Source organism: Musca domestica, unplaced genomic scaffold (assembly GCF_030504385.1).
Source record: "Musca domestica strain aabys unplaced genomic scaffold, Musca_domestica.polishedcontigs.V.1.1 9, whole genome shotgun sequence".
NCBI classification, from domain to species: Eukaryota; Metazoa; Arthropoda; class Insecta; order Diptera; family Muscidae; genus Musca; species Musca domestica.
This window is the reverse complement of record NW_026712435.1, coordinates 15,952,295-15,970,185: the sequence shown is the minus strand read 5'-3', so window position 1 is coordinate 15,970,185 and position 17,891 is coordinate 15,952,295. Positions and strand designations below refer to the sequence as shown.

The 17,891-nt window shown below is 36.6% G+C and overlaps 1 protein-coding gene and 1 long non-coding RNA gene across 4 annotated transcripts in view; one reads left to right on the top strand and one right to left on the bottom strand.

The window, feature by feature from the left end:
• Positions 1-17,891, bottom strand: part of LOC101892876 (plasma membrane ascorbate-dependent reductase CYBRD1) — a 65,238-nt gene that overhangs the window by 19,739 nt on the left and 27,608 nt on the right. The gene's annotated exons all lie outside the window — the stretch shown is intronic.
• LOC105262429 (uncharacterized) lies at positions 7,552-8,617 on the top strand. Its single transcript, XR_009344191.1, has 4 exons — positions 7,552-7,902; positions 7,959-8,176; positions 8,274-8,426; positions 8,485-8,617. It is a non-coding gene; the product is annotated as an uncharacterized LOC105262429 (long non-coding RNA).

Here is a 17,891-nt window from a genome sequence, read left to right as displayed (position 1 = left end):
TGAATCCTTTTCTTTCTAAATTTTCAATTTGCTCCACTATTTTGTATAGTTCGCATATAACAGTGCTCTTCATATTCGGTATTTCACTGGTTGCAGTCCCAATGAATTTTGCATTTTAAGTTCTCATTGGATGGATTATTTCCATATCTAGTCAATTTCCATTGAATTTTTTTTTGGATTTTTCCCGATTTGAGAATTTTTGCCATGAGATCTCTTTTTTCGTGTTTTTTTTTTAGCGATTTTGAAAAAGTAATTATCTTTTAACTTTGGTCTAACTGCGTTAAGTTATTTCGATATCATCTGACTGAATTCCATGCAACCCGCCATCAATTTCAGTTCTCAAGAAATCAAGTCAATTAAATAAATTGTTTTTAATATTCGAATTAAAAAAAAATATAAAAAAACACTACAAATGTACATTAGAAAAAAGTAAGTCAAAATGGAAAAAAATCATGCAAAATAAAACATTACTATTGTACATTTCAAAAGTCAAAATTGAAATGTTAATATATCACATTTTTACGCGATTTTTTTGAATATTATCCTTTTCGGAAAACAGACAATTCCGAATTTGTATGAATCGTTAAAATCAGATCAGCGGATCTTGAGTTATAAGCGTAGTAACTAACACAACTTACATTTATATATATAGATTTAGATCTCCCCCTCCCTTATCGCTATTATCCTCCATCATCTTCACCCTCTCAAGTCGTATCGTTTTATTGCAAATTCTTTATTTAATTAAAACGCAACAAGTTGCGGTTGAACTGAAGTGTGGGTTTCTTTTTGTGACAGTTGCGGTTAATCGAGCGTATTAAAGAAGTTATTGTCGTTGTTGCTGCTGCTGCTTTTGTAATTGTTGTTGCTCTCATAATTCTGTTCCCTCGAATGGCACACAAAAATGTGGCAATGGATGAATTGTGTCCGACAGTCACTAACAAAATAATTCACTTTTCTCGTGACAATTCAATTGATTCGAGAAATTTCAGTTCAAGTCAAATGTGTCATAAAACTGGTGAGGACAATAATCGACAAAGAGGTCAAAGATTAAGAATGCGAGTTTTTGTGAGTATAAAAATGGAGAATGGTGCAAGTTGTCCAGATCAGTAGGCATGGACAATTTCGCCTCAACACAACATTACTTGTTTTTATTAAATGTCTATGCTCTGAATTTCAAAACTTTTGTAAATGTGTTTATGTAATTTATAATTGTGCAAAATGGAGTTCATAAAAATCGAAATTCAGTGGTCATAAAATTATTACAATACCCTCTTCACTTCGGGTAGGGGTATCTTCACTTCGATACACCAATAATCCCTGATCCATTCTTTCCTTTTGGCCTTCATAGGCGTTTCACATCAATAATTTCTATAAAAAAAAAACAAGTAAGCAAAGGCTATAGTCGTGCGGGGCCGACCATGTGATACCCTACAACACTACAATATGTTAGAAGCCCCCATATGCCCAAATACATTTCGCTTTTGAAATTATGTAAATACCAGGGACATTTGCCCAATATTTACGCGCATCGTCGTGCTTTTACTTGTGTGGTCCATTTTACAGCTAAATATAATCCAATGGTCATTCTACAATTCTTCCCTTGCCTTAACTCTCTTCCCAGACGTGTCGATTGGCTTCAATTGTATGATCAGGAAGTTTTTTCTGCTTTTGGTACATTTCAACCCCTGAATATTTTGCGTACATCTATGAAAACAATGGGCCTGAGGCCAACACTACCCTAGTGAAAATTTTCGTGAGGATCGGACGACAATTGCAGACTGTATATAACAACACCAACATCCCAACATACCAATAAAAATAAAACTACAACACAACTTGAGAATAATATTATTAAAAAGAAATTTCACAACAAATTTTTAACAATACTTTAGAAATGCTTATTTGTACAAAGGTTTCGCAAGTGTGTCTGAAAATTTTTTGAACACACAACCATTTCGTAGTGAGTAGGCATTGCATAAATTTGTAGATAAATTTATTTGGTGAAAACAATTTGTTTTGCATTTATTGATTAATTTCAATGTAAAAAAAGTTATTCGCTGTGTTCTGCAAAAATTAATTAGTAATATTTTAAAAATGCCTTATAAATATAAAAAAAGTGTTAGAAGAGAAGCAAAAGAGGTAGTTGAACTTCTTTTTAATGATAATCAACACAAAAAAATTGTATCAAAAGAACGGTCGGAAACTAGTGAAATAAATAGCGACCCAGTTCCTGTGCAATGTGAAAATAAAAGTGAGAGTGAAAATGAAAGCGACAAAGCTCCAACCATGGTACAATGAAGAGAAGGTAGGTCAACTTTGAAAAAATTACAAGTATAGAGGTCTACCTGTTTGGCTTGTAATGTCAGAATTAGTATCAAAACAATAAAAAATCAAACAACTTGTTGCATTTATTTTGAATAAATAATTGAAAACCGCGAAAACTGAATGAAAGGTCAACACTTCTTTTCAAAACCAGGTTCTATATATCTCTAAAGGATTATTTCGCTACAAAAACATTGGATTTTGTCGTTGCATACGATGAAATAAACATTTTGAAAACATCCGAATTTGAATGTTTTCTGACCAATTTTTTGTTATTGAAAAGAAAACACATACATAAACAAATAAAGATGACATATTAAGCCAAGAAAATAAAAAAATTGAAATCATATGGTATCATAGCCCTACCTTGATATCATTGTACCATGGCTCCAACTATGTCTCCAATTGAAAAACTTAATATTCAAGATGAGTTGGCTAAGTGGAGTGTGAAACATTTAATTTCGAACTCTGCAGTGAATGAACTTTTAACAATTATGAGGAGGATGATACCAAGCCTACCAAAAGATGCTAGATCATTAAAAAAACCCCTAGAGATGCTCCAGTTATGTCAATTGCAGGAGGTGAATATGTGCACTATGGACTGAAGGATTGCTTGACCGATTTTTTTTCAAACGCTAAATACGAAGGTGACACTATTGAATTAAATTTTAATATTGACAGTCTTCCAATTGCAAAAAGTTCATTGGCACAAGTTTGGCCTATATTGGTAAACGTAAACGGTACAAATCCTGAATACAATCGGCGTTTTTTCTGGAAACAGTAAGCCGAAAGACGTCAACGCGTTCCTAACACCATTCGTTGAAGAACTTAATGAAGTTATTAGTTCAAATTTCTCATTTAAAGGCAAAAGTTATAAAGTTAGCTGCCGGTCATTTATGTGCGATTCACCAGCAAGATCCCTAGTTTTGGGTATAAAAAGCCATACAGGTTATAATTCCTGCCACAAGTGCACACAAACTGGGAAATACGTTCAGAAGCGCATGGTGTTCACACAAGAAAATAATGATTCTCGAACAGATGAAAATTTCAGAACACGTCACTGTGCAAATCATCATATACCAAACACCCAAATGGCAATAGAAAAGTTACCAATAGACATAGTTCAATCCTTTCCATTAGATTACATGCACGAAACAAGAAGCATATCCATACTATCATATAACATAAATGGTCTAGAAAATAAATATCTATACCCAACGTTTTTTCAATATATAACACAATATGAAGTATTTTTATTATTGGAAACACATTTAGAAAGTGGAAAAATGGAAAGAGCCAAGACATATTTTATCGGATATCAATTAGTTTTCGAGCCTGCTATAAGGGTCCATAGGTTTGGAAGAGCAATTGGTGGAATAATAATAGGCATCAAACAAGAAATGATTGATATGGGTGTCTCATACGAAATTATCCATACAGATGACAAGCTCATTATAAAATTACAATATAAGGAACAAGTATATACACTTATACCCCAATACCTCAGGCCATCTACTTGGGATCACGATTTTAGAAAACTGAGCCAAATATTTCAAACCGCGGACATCTCAAATCAGATAGTAATAGGAGATCTCAATGCGAGAATTGGAGAAGTGAATCAGAGTATCGGAGATATATACCGGAAAAAGTTCTACTCAGGATATGATTTAAGGAAATCAAAAGACAAAATAGTTAATCAAAAAGGTTCAAAATTCATACAGCTTTGTGATGATTACAATATGCTTATATTAAACGGAATAACAAAAGGCGATAAGGAAGGAGATCTCACATACATATCAACATTAGGCGATTCTGTGAATGACTTATGTGCAGTATCTAAGGAAGTTCTAGAAAGAATTGTAGAATTTAGAGTGGAGGATAAGGTATGGTCTGATCATTTCCCGATTCTAGTAAGGATAAATATTGGATCCTATTCGCAAACAGAAGAAAAGATGTCATTACTGCCAAAACTCATCTGGAAAGAGAATAATAAGAATAACTACCAACGAAGATTGAACATAAATTTGGAAGTAATCCAAGAAACAACACAGTCATGCCTGGAGGCAATATGTAAGGCGATTTCAAGGTCATATCCCACACAATATTCAAACAAGCCGACATTTCAAGCAAAACAAAAATGGTACAATAATACATGCAACAAAGCTCGTTTAAACAGTTTTAATTTGCTCAAAATATATAGAAGAACTGGAGATCTGGATGACAAAAGAAGGTATTCAGCCGCACAAATCCAATACAAAAACATATGTAATATAAGTAAATCTGCATATTATAAATCAATCGGCAATAATCTAAACAGCATACGAAACGCAGGAGAATGGTGGAAAATGGCAAGAGAACTTCGAAATGAAAGCAACTTCGTAGGGATAAATATAACCCCAGAAATCTTTAAATGCTATTATTCAAGTCTCTTAAATAATTCCGAAGAATCCACACTCATTTACTATGCGCCTACATATAAGGAAGATGTTGATTTGGACACACCAATAATTATGTCCGAACTGGAAAAAATATTTGCATGTGTGAAAAGAAATAAAGCTCCCGGAGAAGACAGGATTCCATACGAATTTTATATAAATGGCACAGAACAACTACATACTCAATTGTTGAATGTATATAATAACATATTTTCGAGCACAAATATTGATACCTCTTTCACAAAAACGGTAATTTTTCCGATACATAAAAAAGGAGATTTTAATGAGCCATCTAATTATAGAGGAATCTCGTTCATGAACTGTGCGGCAAAAATTTTTATGGGGATAATTAATGAACGGCTCTACAATTGGGTTGAAAAACATGAAATTTTGAACGAATATCAAGCTGGTTTTCGTAGAAACTACTCTACAGTTGACAACATATACAATCTTGCCTCTATTGTCGAACTCAAATTAGCAGAAAAGAAAAAAGTATACTCATTTTTCATCGATTTCAAAGCAGCATTTGATAACATATCAAGACAAGCACTTATTTATAAGCTGTTTAGAATGGGAATTTCATACAAAATGGTCACATTAATAGAAAGAATATACAATAACACCCAATCGGCAGTATGGAATGGAAGAGAGCTTTCAGATTTCTTTCCAACTACAAAAGGTGTAAAACAAGGTTGTCTATTGTCACCGTTATTATTTGCACTTTATATAAACGATCTGCACGAGCATATTGGTGGTGGACTTTTCGTGGACAATATCAATATCAGAAGTCTTTTGTACGCAGATGATATTGTGCTTCTTGCTGATGATATTGCAATACTCCAAAAAATGATAGATAAAGTGGAAACATACTGCAAAATTTGGTGCCTAGAAGTAAACTTATCCAAATCGGAAATAATGGTCTTTAGAAACGGAGGGAAACTAAGCAAACATGAAAAATGGATGTATAATGGCAGAGAAATCAAAATTTCAAATGAATTTAAGTATTTAGGCGTGACGTTCACACCAAAAATGAAGTTCCTAAAACACGTACAAAATCGGAATAAAGAGGCAAAAAATGCTATAAACTCGACATGGAAACAATTTATTGGTAAAGCAGACATAAATATGAACGCAAAATGGAAGCTGTTTTTAGCAGTTTGTAGATCCATACAAACATATGCTGCCCAGGTCTGGGGATTCACTTACTTCGAAGAGTCTAACACATTATTGAGATTCTTTCTTAAACGAATATTGAGAGTTCCTAGTTTTACTCCAAACCACATTTTGATGCTGGAAACGGATGTTGAAGATACTCAAATATATACACTGGGGCTACACCTCAACTATCTCGGAAAAACTCTGTTTCAATATTCTGAAAACAGGCTTCCTCAAAAACTTACACAACTCATATATCGCAAGAACACTTTTTGGGCCAAGGAATTGAAGGTACTGGCTGAATCATTTAGTTTGGAATGGTCGCATGTAATGTCCTCTCAAAACAACTGGTTTACTTTCTGTCAGGATATTATAAAATGCATAAAGTTACAAATCCACAATGAAAATATACGGAAAAAAGAAAATAGCCAGAGTCAACGAATTTATAGACATCTAAAAACAAATATTGGCCATCTCTATTTAAATGATAAGTACTCTGAAGAGAAAATCATTTGCATCTTTAAAGCGCGTAGCGGTATGATACCTCTGGAATACAACAGATTTGACCAAGGAGACCGAAATAGAGAATGCAAGCTTTGTAATATGCGGGAAGTAGAAACGATGCAGCACTTTCTAGGAATTTGTCCCGTATTACGAGAATTCAGAATGAGATCATTCAGAAAGCCAACGCTTGATGAAGAGGAAATAATCAAGATACTCAATGGCGAAGAAGAAAGTGGCTGGAATGACTTAACAAACTACATTGAAGTCAGCTATAAATACAGGCAGCTTTTGATAAATGAATTTAACTAAACACTTTTATCTAAAAAAGAAAAACTTTGAATTTATTAAACTAGGCGACAGACGTTTTAAAAACATTGTCGCAATCCCAATATCAACTTCTTAATATCTATTAATGTCATACTGTATTTGAAAATATTTATTCAATAAAGAAGTTTTTACTACTACTACTACTACTACATGCACGTAGTTTGTCTTGGAGTTGTAAAGTCATTAATGAAGTCTTGGATCCGGAAAAAAAATTGTTCATTTTCGCTATCTCCAACACAAATCGAAGTGTTTGATGATCAGATGCAGACGCTTAAAAGTCAAACTCCGAGGGAATTTTGTAGAGCACCACGAAGTTTAAAGGAATTTGAGCGATACAAGGCAACAGAATTTCGGCAATTCCTTCTATATACTGGACCTTTTATATTAAAAAATATATTGGATGAAAATCGTTATACTCATTATATGCAACTAAGCTTGGCTTTGCGCATATTATTAGATGAAAGCAAATGTAAAACATACAATGAGTGCGCACAAGCGTTGCTTTTGTAAGAATGTCCCAGTGAATTATAATGAAGCTACAGCAACATACAACTTCCACTGCAAGTGGTGCTTTATTATATGGATCGCTAGAAAATATAAGCGCCTTTAAGTTTGAAAACAAATTAGGAAAATTAAAACGACTTCCTAAAAAGAAAAACCACGTATCCGTGCAGTTATATAATCGATTGGTTGAACAAAGTATAAACAGTTCACTTTCTGAAGAACATGTAAAAGTGGAAAGAAGTTCAAATACTTTTATTCAGAATGAAAACATATACTTGTCAATTTTTGCGCCTAGCGACTATTATAGTGTTGGACAACATGTTTTCAAAGTTTCATCAATTGGAACAACAGGAACGCAGAAAGTGTTTGGATCAAAAGTATTGTTTTTGGAACCATTATTTTTCTATCCACTTAATTCCTCTCTCTTGAATATATGGGAGACAACGGATTTATCATTCTCAGAAACAATAGAGACACACTTTTTACATGAGATAGTTAAAATGGTTTCTTTCTCTCAAAACCGCAAAACTGTCTTTCTTCCGCTAATTCACAATGCCTGAAGACTTCACAAAACTATTCTTTAGTCAGAAAAATGTTAACATGGGAGCTCCGCCAATAAATGAAAATTACCATAAACTTATAACAAATTCTGAAGGTAAAAATAATATTTTTTAAACATTTCTCCATAAATATGATAAAATCTTATTTTAGTTTTAGATATAGCTAACCAAGTAATAAGTGCAATTCAGCCTATGTTCATAAGGCTAACAAGCGAAGTGCAAAGCTTGCGTAAGGAGTTGCAGGAGCTCAAACCAGAAAGAAAGAAAACAAAAACTTTAGTAATGCCTTCCGTTCCATTCAAGGATATTGAGTCGTTTCTGGAATTTGAAAAAGGTCTCCAAGAAATAAACGAAGCATTTATTTCTCTTGTAAGTTTCATTCTATAATTTGTTCAGGAAATGATTTAGTTCAAAAATACTAACTAAAACAAAAATAATAATATCACTATGCTCTCCCTAATTTCAGGAAAGCGAACTGAAACTTGTTGCCAAGGCACCAAATTTCGTAAAGAATATCTGAAAAAAATAATAACAGATTAATTGGGAGAACGACTCTGCTGGAAAGGGACGGAGACAAAGAGAAGTGTTCGCAATTTTAGTACAACAAAAGCAATACGAAGTATTTCTATTTAACAATAGTATCTGAAAAAAAATCGCTTAATTTCTATATTTCATAGATGCAACTTTATCATTGGGCTACACGGAGGACACATTCATTAAGGACAAGCGCACTTTCTTTCAATTCGCTAAAAATCGCATAAAGCTGCGAAACGATTACAAAAACAAAAAAAAATAAAATGTAAATTAAAAAAAAAAACATAATAATATTATAACTTTCACTAATATTAGTTGAACTAATTATCTAAATAAGGGTTCCGTTTCGATTATTCTATAATTGTTAAACAAGCATTTCTCAAGATTTTCTCAAGCTTAAGGCTTATGTTTGTAAGCTTGTTAAAATATTATTCTCAAGTCAATTTGGTGTGTTGGGATGTGTTGTAAGATGAAAAAATACTACAAATTATACACTTCAATATTAAGTCAAATTGAAAAAATCGCATGCGATAAAAAATATGAAAAAATTAAAAAATGTCACAAAATCTTTATTAACATCATTATTGGCATGCTTTTCTGCGATTTTATACTTTTATGTCAAGAGGGCATTCTGAATTGACAAAATTTGTCAAAATCGGTCCAGCCATTCTTGAGATATAAGCATTCTAACTAACATCCCCTTCCTTTGTATATCACATTGTATATGCTTCGCTATATATAACCGATATATTTACTATCGGCATCTACGTAACGGTCAGAATTGACCTGTTCGTCTATTTGTGACTTCGCCGGGATTAAAAATATTCGCGGTTTAATGGAAAATTTGACTTTTATTTAACACAAATGTTGTGGCCTATTTCACCCACTAAATATTACCCGATGACCATCAAAATTGGAAGGCTTCTGCCCAGCCATAAGCTCTAGCCCCATGCTAACTTCCTTTGATTGGTCTATAATTGCGACCTGTAGAGCAACTGCAAAATCAGGAATTTTTTCAGTTTTTGGTCCATATCAATCCTTAAATATTATGCGATCATCTCCAAAAGAAATAGGGTTCTATTCTGACGCTAGCCCCACCTCCATTCTAAATTTCGTGAAGATCGGGCCATAATTGCGACCTGTAGAGTGATTACAAATTAACATGGACAGACGGACGGACGGACATAGCTAGATCGACTCAGCTCGACGAGATAGGAAGATCCATATATACTTTCCTATGTGGGAAACCAATATTTCGTGGTGTTACATAATTTTTGGCCCAATCAAACTTATAATACCCCCGACACATAGTGTTGTAGGGTATAAAAAAAAAAAAAACAAGTTAAAAAGTAGTAGTCGGTTTTGCGACAGATGTATACCCTCAGCCAATGTTCGATGATTTAAATATAGTTTCCCTTGTGTTTTGATTATTTAAATTGTTGACCCTCTATGGTGAGGTGAGTTCCGATGAACGTAGAGCAGAGATGTTGCCGGTCCTGTTGCAGGAACTCGAACACGTTCGACATGGGGTTGTTTCGATTGACGATTCTTTTCAGCATCAAGTCAACTAGGTAAAGGAGGTTATTATTTATTCCCGGTAAATAGCCACTCTGTGGATAACATGTCTCTTTCAAAGTATAGTGGGTTTGTCGAACTCAGTAGGGTTGGTTCTGCGTCTACTCATCTCTTCAATAATTGCTTGACTTTAGGATACTTTTCTACGGTTTGGAAGGAGACCATGCTAGTTTATATACAGAAGCGAAGTTCTGGCCCCTCTTATTGAGGTGGGGTTGTCGATCTCTGAATGGTTGGCCATGTGTCTTCGCACCGACGAGACAGACATCTTGCGGTATGGACACAATTCCCAACATAGCTCTGAAAAGGTCAGGGAATGTAGTTCTATTCTTTATCATGATGCTCGTCAATCGTTGCCTGAATCTGGGGTACTTTTTTACGGTTTGGAAGAAGACCCTATTGGTTTCTATACTGAAGCGAGGTTCTGGCCCCTCTTTTTGTGGTGGTGTGTGTCGATCTCAGAATGGTTGACCATGCGTCTTCACACCGACGAGCCAGCAAACCCTGCGGCATGAACACAATTCTCAACATAGATCTGAACAGGTTGGGAAATGTTTCCTATAATGAAGCGGATTTGCAAACACACCGCCCCCTAAATTCTAGGGGATTGTCAGTACGGTTTAGGTCTGGTCTCTCCACGAGCTATAGTCCTTTCCCTAGATGCTGCACGGAATTTTGATTCTGTCTGGTATTGTGGAACTTCGTATAAATTTTAATCCTTTGGCTTTGCCAGTCTGTAGAATGTGTTGGCAATCAATCAATCTAGGATTTTCCTCACCCCAAATGCGACAATTCTGCCTATTGACGAAGCAATCAAGATGGAAATTGACCTCGTCACTGAATATGATTTTACTAACCTCGTATCATCTGCTAGTAAACAATAACAATTGTTCAAATGTCAAACAATGACACTTCGAATGGTGCCAAATTTAAAATTGGGACACCCTTTATAAAATCTATTCTTTCGACATCCCGGCGTGCTATTGCTAGGTTGGTCAATGGTCGTCGGTACTTGGTTAGATGGCGCCGAAAGTTGAATGTAGGGAAATATTGAGCTACGGCCTTCCTTGGTCGGCCAGGTAAAGTCTATTCCAATTTTTGGTTTTAGTCCGTTCTGAAAAAAGATTCGAATCAGGTTCCTTTCTCTGATTAAATAATTGGGTGGTTGGTACTTCAAGAGAGTATCGGTTGTGTTCTTCATATAGATTACATCAAGTCAAGGGTCAAATGTCTGCTTTTGGGATACAGTGGAATCTTAAGGATAGGAGGTGGTCTTTCCCAAGATTTGATGTTTGTCTTGATCTAACGTCAGGTGATCAGACTTGTAGTAGCCTATGCCTTTCCTATGTGGTTTGACATTCGTCCTATCAGATAGAAAGGTTGTGGGAAAGAAAAAATTTATCTCTCGCATGGGCCTTTGCCCATCCGTTCGGCAACTTCTATATAAGTCTTTGCTCTGGAGCATACTCAGAAAAAATCGGAAAAATTCGTTCAAATAAACTGACATACAAACATGTTTCAGCTTTCCACTGCACTCTATAATTGCTCAATGATTCATTCGTCAACATCATTCATCATCCGCCAGATGTAGACGTTGATAACAATCTCTAATCAGTAGCTGCTCCCAACAATGGCAAACCAAACACTAAATTATAAGAAAAACTCAAACAAACTCGCACACAGCCACACACACAGGCATTTTGTGGAAAACATAAATTAAAGCATTTGCAGGCACACAAAACCGACATATCAATGCACTTCATCAGTTACAGGTTACACTTTCGCTTTTCAGAGCAAACAAAACTGAAACCAAAACAACAAACGCAAGCAAAACAAAAAAGAAAATGAAAAACAGTCGCCGTGATCGTCTGAAAAGGTGCATCAAGCAGTTGTGGTAACATTTTCATGTTTTGCCACATGCAACATTGGTGGAGTGGAGTTCAGTGTACAGGGGTTGTGAAAAGTTTAGCTTTTTTTGTTTCGAAATTTAAACGTCATTAATCAGCAAGGAACAGTGAATCGATGGCGAACGCCAAACCACGTTCTAAAAATAGAAATTAAAAAAAATTTAGAATTGTATGCAGTTCGGTTGAAAACAAAGGGCTATATAGTCCATCCGAAAACTGGCTATTTCCTTCGATGCACAAAATGGTCCCTATTGAAATTGAAACTATATAGGTCGTATTACCTGCCGATAGATCAAGAGCCTCAAATCTTGGGAAAGACCACCCCTGATCCTCAAGATTCCACTGCATCCGAAAAACAGACATTTGGTCCTCGGCTTCACGTAGTCTATAAGAAGAACACAGACGAATCTCTTCTTAAATACTGCCCAAGTATTTAGTTTTATACGAGACAGGAAACTGCTCCGAACCATCTTCAGAAGTGCATAAAACCTCCTAAAATTGGATTAGACTATGCCCGGCAGACCAAGGAAGGCCGTGGCTCAATATTGCCCTTTAACTTAGACGCCATCTAACGAAGTACCAACGGAGTGCATCGTGATAAATTTTAGCGCTGCTATTGACCAACAGGCTGAAACCGCCAGAGAGAGGAGTCGGGATGTAACAAGAAATGGTGTTATGCTCTAGCCATTCTCCAGATTTGACCGTCAAAGCCAAACGACTAGAATTTATATAAAATTTCACAATGACCGACAGAGGCCAAAAGCCTCGCGACATCTAGGCTATAGTAGAAGTCTTTGCCGTTAAGTCATAGGCCATGGAGAGACCAGGTCTTAAAACGAACTGATAATTCCGTAGAATCTTTTTCCGCGGCTGTTTTAATCCTTAATAAAGGATTCGAATAGCTTTCCGAACGGCGATAGAATGGAAAACCAAACATTTTGAGATCGACAAACCCACTATATATTTAAGGAGAGACGTTGTCCTCAGAGTGGCCTATAGCAGTGATAGTTGTAAGCCGGGTTATTTGCAAGATATTAGCTCGCTCTTTGTAGGGTATGTAGTACCGCCTGGTACTAGGGGATATTAATGCCTACCATAAGTTGTGGCATTCCGTACTAGATAATGATCACAAGGAATTGGCCCTGGCAGAGCAGATTGACTGCTTCACACTCTGCATTGTGAACGAGGATGCCTTCACCCGTATAAGAAGAGAGTGTCCCAGTTCGTCAGACTTAACCATAGCGTCACCCGGTCTGATAAATGACATGACTTGGCTTCCCATCATTTCTCATGGGTCGGAACATCTCCCGATAATCGCCACTATAAGCAGATCGACCGATTACATAACCTCTGAGCGCCGCACTTTCCTTAACCATGGGAAAGCTCACTGGCCAGAATTCGGAGAGTTCAACAATCTTCGCTTCAGAGAACTGCTCAACCCTTCTGATGTTCGCATAGCAAAAAGGATTTTCCGAGACATCATCAAAGCTGCAGCCCGTTGCCACATACGTACTGGTCGAATAACCGAAATAAGACCTTAATTCCCAGCAGAACTAGCAAATGAGCGTGATGGAATATTGAATTGATGGTGGAAGTCAACCGGCTGAAACACGAGCATTGGAGGAAAATGTGGCTACCATCTGAAGTGTTGCAACATTGGAACCGATATAAGTCCGCTGTGGGTAACGTTAAAATCGCTCTCGAACCCTGGGAAAAACGATGATGGGACCTCAGTCAATTTTAACGACGTAAAGGTGACTGATCCAAAGAGTGATGATGAATATTTTAATCGACAATTTGTCGAGCACCCCAAAAGCGATGAGGCTAAGAGAAGAAGACCTCTTCCCGCAGAGGTAATGTTAAAGCCTGACAAAAGCTCGCTAGCCTTCCACATCGTTCCCGAAGCTAGCCATCCACCTCGTTCCGGAAACCTGAAAATAAAGCCTAGTGGTCCCGCTATTGAAGATACGAAAGGATGTCAGCAAAGGCGAATCATACATACGCTTTTGTCCCCAGCAGCAAAGTCTCTTGAGGCTTAACTCCTCCCCAGCATCAGAGAAAGCTATCCAGTTGCCAACCATCAACACGGATTCCGTCCACAACAGCATTGCACGCCATATCCACACACATCAGTCGAAGATTTAACCAGAATAAGCCGTGTCGTAGAACAGTGTTGGTAGCCCTTGATCTATCAAATTATAACTTGATGAGAACTACCCTTCGGTGAAGTTTGAATCGATGGATAATTAACCATATCTTGAGTAACTAACTATCGAAGCCACTCCTACGTGAAATTTCCGAACAAGGAGTTCAAGTCCCGTAGAATGAAACAGGGAGTTCCCAAAGGTGGGGTGATATCTCAGGAACTCATTAACCTCTACCTTTCCGGAATTCCTCATCCTCCCGACGGCATAGAGATCCTTACGTATGCAGATGATTGTACGATCATGGCATCGGGCCCCGGTGTGGATGACATATGTGTAAGGTTGAACAACTATCTCGCGGAGCTCTCCGCCTACTTCCACGAGAGGAATATGAAAATATCCGCCAATAAATCAACTGCCACACTCTTTACCACATTGCCTACGGAGATGAGAACAGAGCTGGATGTGCAGGTCGAAAGTAATAGAATATTCGACAGCATGTTCAAATCATCCGCTCAATCCATAGCTATCTGTCAGGTAGGAACGCCCAAATAGACAATGCAATACCTGCTTGGGTGTTATAGACAAAGCCATCCGAATCACCATCTTGTGGATAGTCAACCTCCGCCCAGGCACGTAGAGAAAGACTTTCATGATCTAGAGAGAGAGGTGGAGAGATAGAGCCTCTAGATCAACAGGCCTTTAAAGCGGGACTGAATAGTATTCACTCTAATGCGGTCTCAGAAGTTATTGAAGAATATGGAGTGAATACTGTACTAGGAGACCTTCCCTCCCACCCGTCGCAGCTGAAGAACGAGAGCTGCCCCAACAAACCCGAGTAGTTTTGGTTCAATTACGATCCGCCTAAATTCATACTGGGTCCGGATTAACAGCGACGTGCAAAACGTCTGCCCATTATGGGGCACAGGCCCACATGACACGCTGCACCTACTTCGCTGTCCAGCCAAGCCTACTCACCTAACTCCAGTCTCGTTATGGACACAACCCATACAGGTTGCATCCTTTTTGAGACTGGAGTTAGAGGCAGAACCAGGTTGCAGAACCAGGTTGAAGTCAGAAAATGGAAATAGAACGAACACAGCTGTATGAGCTTCTACAACAACAACATAAATGTCATTTAACACTTTTCCATTTTTCAAACATAAATCTGAAATAGTCGCGAGACAAAGTATAAAAGGTAATAAAAATCAATAGCGAAAAATCAATGGAAAATATTTCAGACGCATTAAATAAAGCGAATAGCTATGTGAGTCAACAAACGCATCGTAAATAGCTGTTGTTGTTGTTGTTGGGATTTGAAAATCAATTGAAACCACAACAACGAACGAACATCAACAGATTCATCAACATTTGGTGTAAACTGTCTGTTTGGCTCATCTGAGTTATGTTCATGTCTAAATGTGAAATTTGAAAGTAAGAGTTTTCTTTTCTTTGCGCTTTCGATGGGGGAAGGTATCCCAATTGTAGTGTCGACCAAATACCATTAAAATAAATCAACAAAAGACAAGCAAACAATAAAACAAGTGAAAAAGCTGTAAGTTCGGCCGAGCCGAACTTTGAATACCCTTCACCATTTGGAACAAATTTGGCAATTCTCAAAATCAATAAAATCCAAAAATTCTGTTAAAATCTTAAAAAACCGAATGTAGCTGTTATTTTAGGGTCTATACGACGACTTGAACCTGAATAGGTAACATTTGTCATAAGCCATTACAATATTCAAATGCGAAACTTAAAAACAATCGGTTATAATATCGATAAAATCAAAATACCGAATATCGGGAGGTACCGTTATATGGGGGATATACGAAGATGTAGACCTGCATAGACAATTTTTTGTCTAAGGCTGTAGTATCCACTACGAACTTCAAATACCAAATTTGAAACAATTCAAAATACAGAATATCGAGAGGTACCGTTACATGGGGGCTATACGAAGACGTGAGCCTGCACAAACAGTTTTCTGTCTTAGGCTGTAATATCCATTACGAACTTCAAATACCAAATTTGAAACAATTCTGGTGAAAAATGTCCCTAAAATCATTAAAATACCGAATATCGGGAGGTACCGTTATATGGGGGCTCTACGAAGACGTGGACCAGCACAGACAGTATTCTGTCTTAGGCTGTAGTATCCATTACGAACTTCAAATACCAAATTTGAAACAATTCCAGTGAAAAAGGTTACGAAGAGATCTAAAATTGTACTTAAGTTCTAAAATGATACCATTTGGCATTATTCGAACGGATAGAGCCAAAAACTGGAAATTTGATATCAGAATTAATGTTGGAAAGTAAGTTCGATTGCATACAGTTCGATATGGCAGGGTTTTTAGAAATTCGTACTAAAAGGGTACTAAAATGTACTAAAAGTTTAGTGCTGTGCATTGGACAAACGGAATGAGCTAGAATTCTTAAAATTTGAATGAGAGTCACTGAAGGAGTGCAGGATGAATGTATCAAAGAGCTTTTGGTAATTCAATCTTTAAGGTTACGAAAAGTTCTAAAATGGTACTAAACATCGAAAATGGTACCATTTGGTATTATGTGAACAGATGGAGCTAAAAACTTGAAATTCGGTATGAAAATCAATTTTGGAAAGTAATTTCGATATATGAACGTGGTCTTGGAAATCGGTACTAAAGAGGTGTTTTTTATGTTTTTGTAAAAGTTACTACTCTTGCGCACGAAAAGTAGTAAATAGAGAACTATTTTTTGGTACAATTTGGTAAACAGAGAGAGATATCTGAAAATTGGTATTATAGTCGACGGGTTCATGTGTAGCCTAGACATATGGAGGTGTTTTCGGAAATCCGTACCACTATTGTACGAAAAGTACTAAATGGTAGTATATTTGGTATTTGGTGAAGGGATAGAGATACAATTCTGAAATTTGATATTATAATTACTGATGGTTTCTTTGCTTGAGATTTGGCGGTGGTTTGAAACTGTGTCCTACATTTGTACGAAAAATACTGAATGGTACCAAATTTGATATTGGGATAAGGATGAAGTTCTGAAATTGTATATAGTTGTCACTTTTGGTGTCTGTGGTTAAAATATGACAGTGGTTTTTGAAAATATGTACTATAATTGTTCGAAAAGTACTAAGTAGTACTAAATTGGGTATTGGATCAAGGAATTGAGCTGGAATACCGAAATTTGATATAGATATCACTGTGGTGTAGGTGGTTAAAATATGGCGGTGGTTTTGGAAATGTGTTCTATAATTGTTAGAAAAGTACTAAGTGGTACTAATTTGGGTTTTGGCTGAAGGGTTAAAGCTTAAATTTTAAATACATTTCACTGTTGGTATCTGAGGTTGAGATTTGGATGTGGGTTTAGAAATGCAAACTATAGTTGTTCGGAAAATACTAAATTAAACTAGATCTTGAAATCCAGAACTTCAAGATGTTAAAATTTTTTACCACAATAACCAATTTTTATACGACCAAAATGTGCCTAAACGAAATAACGGTTTTAGACCCTAGGGCTCTTTGGACCAAATCCGTTTCAGGACGTTTGGAGTAGATCGAGTTCGGAGATGAACAATATCGGTCCATTCCTTCTGGTACCTCCCCCACAAAATGTCAATATTTTCAAAGAAAATAATTTACTGCACAGAAAGAGAAGCGATAATCCGATTTTGCTCAAACTTTGCATATCCTGATATTTGCGTCAGTGCTAGGTCAGGTGTGAAAATGGACAATATTGGTCCACTCCATCAAGTACCTCCCCCACAAACGGTCGAAATTTTGAATATCCATGAAGTTCATAAAAAGCGAAATCAACATCCGACTCCATTTCAGACAGCTGGTACATCTCAATATTTCCATCAACACAAAATCTGTTATAAAGATGGTAGAGATCGGACCATTTCTTTTGTTACCTGCTCCACATAGG